The sequence below is a fragment of the Phalaenopsis equestris genome, unplaced genomic scaffold (assembly GCF_001263595.1).
Source record: "Phalaenopsis equestris unplaced genomic scaffold, ASM126359v1 Scaffold000335, whole genome shotgun sequence".
NCBI lineage: Eukaryota > Viridiplantae > Streptophyta > Magnoliopsida > Asparagales > Orchidaceae > Phalaenopsis > Phalaenopsis equestris.
In genome coordinates, this window is record NW_018164777.1 from 68,565 (window position 1) to 76,170 (window position 7,606).

Consider the following 7,606-nt stretch of genomic DNA (forward strand, 5'->3'; position numbering starts at 1 on the left):
AAAAAAAGCGGGATTTTTTTTTTTTTTTTTTTTTTTTTTTTTTTTTTTTTTGTGGGTGTTATTATTTATTTGAATTGTGGTCCCAAAATAATGAATGAATTAAACATAACTTTAAAAGAAATTGATTTTATCATTTTATCATTTCACTGTCTATAATATAAAATTGATCTCATCCCAAAAATTATTAATTGGTCTTCATGTTCGACATAAATTCTAAATCTCAAATCATTAAAAAAGTTAACTAAAAAATTAAAAAAATTAATTTCAAAATGAACTTCTTCGAACCCTAAATCATCTAAAGAGAACCATATCTAAAGAACTTTGCCTAGCTAGAGGGATCGAGCCCTCATTCCATGATTGATTAGCTAAATATTGATTCTCATTTGCTATGGACAAAATCTTCCGTCTGATGAACCACAAGTCTAAACAACAGTGAAAATCTGACTTTGTCACCATGGAACATTGTCCCGACGTGCAGATACCAAACAAAATAATTCTTTGGTATGAGTGGTTGAAGAGACCAATAACATCAGTCGACAATCGAGATAACATTAACTCAATTGTTTGACATGTCGACATAAAAAATATGACTATGATATGATTATGATGTATTCTTTTAAATTATGTATAGTTTATTTAAAAAAAAATATTATGTTTCTATAAATTCAAAACTTAAATTTAAATATTTTTTCTCTAAAAAATGCACATTATTCATTCAACTAATAATTTCCCCAAAACGAACGGGTCGGATAGTTTCTAGATGGATCTCAGATCCGACCCATTACATTTAATTACTGGCGACAACTTGCCCATCTGTCTTCTTTCTATTGCTCTGTAATAGCTATTTATGTTTCCTTTACCGGACCGCATCGTCTCGATCGCAGCAGCCGCGCCACTCGCCCGCGGGGACGCCACGAGGCCCGAAGTGCGGATGCTCTGCCTTCACATCTTTGTTTCTTGAATCCACCATTTATATCCCCTTACGCTGTAATTTTGCACTTTCGTTTGTATGCGAGTTTGTTTTAACTCGAATCGGAAGAATGGTTTACGTTCTATTGCTTTTTGTTTGAATATGTAAAGTTTCGTGGGATAGAGATAGTGCGTGGCTAAGAGGGGTTTTGGAACCTTATTTGCGTTATTCAACCTTGAACTGACTGAAGGATTCGAGGTTGAGGGAGAAAGATTTCTCATGTGTTCAATAAGGGAAGCTAGGTAAAGCTTCAGAGTTTGTAGCCGAGGAAGGGTTAGGTCATCTCGTCCTCCACCTTTCATGCTGATAGAGGCAAAAGGGAGTCAGGCAGCCGTCTCTAATCAGAAACCAAATGTTGTCATACTGTTGGTGAATGTTGAGTAGATGAAATTACTTTAGGTTGTCAAGGTTGAGTTGGGTTTTGTTAGTCTTGTGGAGCCAAAGCACCCAGGGAAGACCGAGAACCCGGCGCTCTCTCGGTGCTTAGGCACTGAGCTTGGGCGTTCAAGCGCCCACTATGTCGGCGCTGCTTCTGAAGGGGGCGGCTTTGCGCCCCCTATGGGGGCCTTTGTGCCCATGTTTAGGCGCTCGACGGAGAAGGGGGCGCTCAAGTGCTGAACTATATTGAGCACGATTCTGCTTCCCAAGAGGCGGGCGCTTTTGCACTTAGTTTAGACGCTTTTGCGCTCGAAATAGTTGGTATGCAAAATTTCTGGTTTTAAGACAATTTTAAACAGCGTTTCTTTTTTAGACTTTCTCAGGTGTTCTTCACTAAGTTCCTGGTGAAGGAGAGAAGAGCTGGAGATCAGGATTTCTGGGATCTCGACGTGTGTTGTTCACGCCGGATTAGAGGAGGAAGATTGTTGAGCGTTCTGTAAGTTTCTTTGCGTGAGTGTGGAGAAGAAACTTTTGTGAGTCATCTGTAAACTATATGATTTTCACAGTGAATTTGCGGTGGTGTGGCTTCGCGGTTTTTCCTGTTCTTGGGTTTTTTCATGTAAAATTCTTGTGTTTTTTTTGTTGTTTTGATTTTGATTTTGTGTTTAAATATATTATTCCAATTTTCTTGAATCTTGTGATATTATTCCGCGGTGAAACTAGAAGGAGAATCTTTCATAGTAGTTTTTCCCAACAGGTTGCTACATACATACCATGCAATCCTTATGTATTTACATATCTAACACCTATCTTTATAGGCATACCACTCAAATTTTTAACCTCTCATAAAAAATACCTCACAACAAAAATATCACATTACTATCTTTTTAAAAGTGAAATACTCTTTCTCATGCATAGGTTTAAGTGCAAATATCTAACTTGTGTGTTTGATATGTGAATAGATAAGAATTGTGTGGTATAAATGCTAATTTCCCTTTAATTTATTTTGTAAGATGGATTTACGGAAGCTAATAATATGAAGGCTTATTGGAAGAAGGTGAGTGATGAGGATGGATTTCTAGAAGGGGGAAACACCTGTCTAGGAGTTTCTAAATGTCTATAATCTTCAGTTTGTGTATATTCATGCATTTTTTTCGTCCGATGTTGAATTTGAAGTTCTCTTTCACACCGGCTGTCGTTCTAAAAGACTATACTTACTGTCCTGGAAATTTTGATTTGAGTTGTGTAAGTCCTAAATTACTTTTTGGGGTATTGACATATATAGCGCCCAACTCATTTGTATTTACATGTCTAACACATAAACTTTACCTAAATACAACTTTTCATGAATAGGTATGGTGGAGTCCATGTAAAAATTGAATTTTAGGTATTGGAAATGTAAATACATACGAATTGAGTGGTATGTATGTAAATATTCTTTAATTTTTTGCTGACAGTAAGATGACTTTCTCCTTGTGAATAATTGGTTTACTCTCATAATTTCCAAATGGAGCAGTTCTGTGTACAGGTGCTGTTTCGTTTGGTAATTTTGATTCTGATGTATCCTGCTCCCTTTGAATTTTCTATTAACACGATTCTATTATGAGTAACGACTCATTTCTTACTTTTATGTATTAGACTGCTCTTTCCTATTTGTGCATTTTGAAAGTGACTGTCAGCCAATGAACAGACTGGTCTTAGGAGAAAACAAGGAAAGGATCTAAGTGCGTTTACATACTTACCAACAAATTCCTATTTATTTACATATCTAACACCTATACTTTATTTTTTGCATTTATACAGCCCAAATCTTTCATATTACATAAAAAGTACCACTATTTTTACTTCTAAAACATCTTCATGCATGGGTATGGTGGGGATATATGTAAAAATTGAACTATAGTTGTTAAATATGTAATACATAGGAATTAAGTGGTATGTCTGTAAATCTTCCAATGATCTAAGAGAGATGTCAAATCTCAGGCATAAATTCATTCTTACTCAATGTTTTGGTTTTGCATCTCAAGAAATGTGAATAGCGTTTGTGGCCCAGTCGAGCATGGAATTAGTTTGACCAATTGAGTGAGCTTTCCATTCATTTGAAATGTAAATCCTTTCAATAGTAGGTACCAAAACAGTCTTCTACTTTTTTAGTAACATTTTATTTTACTAGTTAAGTCAATGAATTATTCTGTGTTTGGTGTATGTGTACAGCGCCATGTACTGCATGCAGCTTTTGGAGAAGATTACTAAAAATTATTTGTTGAAGAATCAGAATGCTTGATTTTTTTTTTTGGCTTGGTTTGCTGTCGCAATATTAACCATATCTGCCAGCCTTCTCACCCTGGTTGTTTTTCGTTATTGTGTTCCTTGAAAGTATATGAGTGGGTTTTGGGAATTATAAACTGTGAGGCAGTTTGATTCGTCGTTTATTTCATATAACTAACTGAGATAAACCCTAACTTCTAGGCCAAGGAAGTTGAAGGAAGTTAGGACGATTCCAACTAGGCATCACTCTGGATTTCTTAGTCTAAAGCTAATTCATGATTCTGATAGGAACAAGACAAGTTTCCGTAGAAATTATGACATAAATAATAAATTTTGTTCTGTTGGTACCAATTCAAAACGATATAATCCCAAATACATAAAAGACGAGCACCTACAATTCGAGAAGTAGACGATCTCTCTCAAACCCTAATCCCAAGATTTAAGACAAAAATGACACATAACATAACCTTGAACTTATTAAGCTCTATTTTTACCTCACAATAATAACTAACAAATGACTAAATTTACCTTTTAGTTTGTGCCTACAAAGTTTTCTAATTATTTGGTGGGTGCCGATCTAGCATTAATTCTCTCCCAAAAAAATACATTGTCCTCAAGGTGAAATAGAGGAAAATGTTGTTGGATCAAGTCATATGACTCCTACTTAGCATCATAATATGCCAATCCTTTTCATTTAATCAACACTTTTCTCACATGTTGATTTCTGACACACTTCTTTAAACTCAAATGATACAAAGAGAATCTTCATATCCTCATCCTCTCCCTAGAAGTGCCTGATAAATAAAACGTAATGTATTGGTGTAACCATGTTCTTGTTGTGCTCAATTCTTCCAAATATTCGATCAATTGAAACGCCTTTAGTGACTCCCACTGAATAGACATCAACTGATCGACTTCTGTGGAATTACGCTCATTATTATTTACTTTAATTCTATTTAGTACTTGCTATATTTAGTCATAGTATAAAAATGATAATTTCTTAATTATAGGTATTTTTGTTTATTCTATAATTATAGGAATTACTTAATTGTAGGAAGATTTCTTTCCTCCTTTTTTATCTCTTATACTCGCCTATTTATAGGTGAATTATCTATGTATTCAGAGAGAAAAAGTATTATTCAAAATTCACATAGTATCAGAGCCATCAAAGGGAAGCCTCTACCGCTCGGCTCGATCACGGCCCTTCTGTCCCGCGATCGTTCTTGATCGAGCGCTGCCCTTGTTTGCGCCTTCCCCGATTGTCCGCATCCGAGCGCCGCTCCTCGTTCGATCGTCTGATCGATCGTGCTTCTCCGCGATCGTTCGCACTTCTCCCGCGATCTCCCGCATCGTGCGCTTCTCCAATCTGTTGGGACGGACAATACAAGCGAACTATTTGCTGTTGAGACCATTCTTCATGACTTTTAATCCCAACCCCATGTCCTATATTGCCCTAATCACGGTCTTGAGTGTTATCAAGGTCTTGCACAAATTTGGATTATCGCAAAACACCACCATTTGGTCTCCCTTTCAGAACTCCATTGCTAGGAGTTCTCAATTCATCTCAGTATCCTCTAAATACTGCAGACATTTCATGCCCAGTATGCGTTAGTGCTCCTTAAATTCAAGGGAAGAAAATCTTGCATCACCAGAATACTTTGCATTGTTAAAATTACCCCTTTACAAGTTTCCCTGTTCTTTTCCACTTGTCTCGTCCTTATACTTCAAAAATTTTCATGTCAACCATCTCAAGCTCCAATTGTTTAGCTACTTGAGGTGATATGAAGTTGTGGGTGGCTCCACTATCTACCACACCACTACGTCATGCTCTCCGATCTATCACCAAAGTTCTATTATGTGGTTCGAGCCCCTACCATAGAGTTCAATAAGTCTTCTACTACATCTTTGTGAGGGTGTTTCTCCTCCACAATAGCCTCCTATGTTTCTCCATTCACTGTCTCCTTGTCAAGTACACTGAGAGGCAAACTTCTTGTCACACCTAAAAAATAATTCCGTAGCTCGCTTTTCCTGAATGTCTCTCTGTAAGGCGTTTGAATGTTGCCCCAGTCATGTCCCATTATTCTCTTTCCGTGGAGCCTCCCTTTAGAATTCCACTGTTTGAGATTTTGGTATCATCGTGATTGTAACATTTTGGTGGGCCGATTCACTTGTGTTGTGTCTATTAGTTCATTACATTGCATTTTTATCTCTAGTTTCTCCTAAATTCTCGTGATCTCAACAGATGAAGAGCTATTTGAATCTCTAGCTTCATGAAGTTTCTTTCCAACAGTACTTATGATATACCTCTCAAACGATCAAAAAATATCTCAAATTTCTCTCTATAATCCATAACGGACCCTTCTTGTACCAATGCAAAAAACTATTGGTGTAAAACCCCTTTCTAGGTGGTTATGAAATGCTTAAACAATCGGTGTTGAATTATTCTCTCGTTCTGATTAGTTGATATTGTTTTCTTCATTGATACCATGTTAGAGTTTACCCTTCTAAACTTAGGGTCTTTGTCATCAATTTTTCTTCCTTTATCAGCTCATTAACAATAATGTATCTTTCCACGCGATAAACACAACTATAAGCATCTTCTTTCTCAAAGATGGACATCTTCAGTTTCTTTATGCGTGAGTCTCCTCGCCAATTTCTTTGACAGAAGTTTGGTCCGCCCATGAAGCAGTAGTTTAGTTTCCTTTTTCTACACATATTGATTTTCCTTCTTACATGAGCTTATCTCGCCCTATAATCACCTTGCTCATTCTCATAGGCTTATGAATCCCCTTTTGCCCGAAAGGTTGCCATAGCATAAGGTTTTGGCGTAGTTGGATGCAGACCTCGGTTGGGTTCTCACCCACCATGGTTCCTTGTTTCAGGCCAAAATCTTTTGAATCTATTATCTCTAGCCTCCAGTTGCATGTCATTCCGTTCTACCTAATGTCACTCATTCTAGCTGTTCGGATGCCGTATTATTCCTTTTGATTGCTGCCGATCGGGCCCGCTTCCGATTCAGTCACTCAATCCAGCAGCTCAAGATATGCCTACTGGCAACAAAGCTGCCCTGATGTTGCGCAAATCCTTCTAATTGTTGCCTATTACGTTCGCTCTAGATGCCATTGCTCATTCCCGAAACGGGCGGCTATGGGTTTGTATAAATCTCTATGATTTTCTTTGTCATTTCTTTCAGGGTCGTGAATCTCTCCTCTATGGACGAGAATCACCCCTCCATGAACGAGAAACACTCATCCATTTCATATTTGATTTAGCGCTCATATCTTCCCTAATTACTTTTCCAGAGCATCTATTTTCTTGGTCTCATTACTCCCATAATGGTTTATTATCACGAAGGCGGAACTTCTATACACTCGATCCCGTCTTTGGTTTCCTTGCTAGCTTGAATTGACTATATTGTGAGGTTTAGTCACTAAGGCGACGCCGCGAGGCTTTCTAGCTAGCTCAAATTGCGAATGTACTGCAAGGTGGCCACGATGTCGAATTGTGATCCTGTTGTTGGCTTCCTAGTTAGCTAGAATTGCGACTGTATTGTGAGGTTCTGTCATGAATGCAACTTGCGATCAGTTGTTGGCTTCGCAGGTAGATCCAATCGTGACTTTATCAAGAGGTTCGATCGTGAAAGCGACACAACTTCAATTTTAAAATGATACGAGGCGGTGTAACGACATCGAATGCGAACGACAAAGATTTCTGGTAGAACAGCAGCCTTGGTAGAATAGCAGCCTTTAATGGCTTTGATACTAATTTAATAGAAATGAGATTAGTTTATGCTGAAATTAGAGCAAAAATAATAGATTTTAATCCGTCGGTACCAAATCAAAATGATATAATCCCTAATACATAAACGATAAACACCTACATTTGAGAGGTTGATGATCTCTCCCTAAATCTCAGATTTAAGTCAACAATCGTAACCCTAAGCATATTAAGCCCCTTTTATATCCCACAATAATAACTAAAAAATGATTC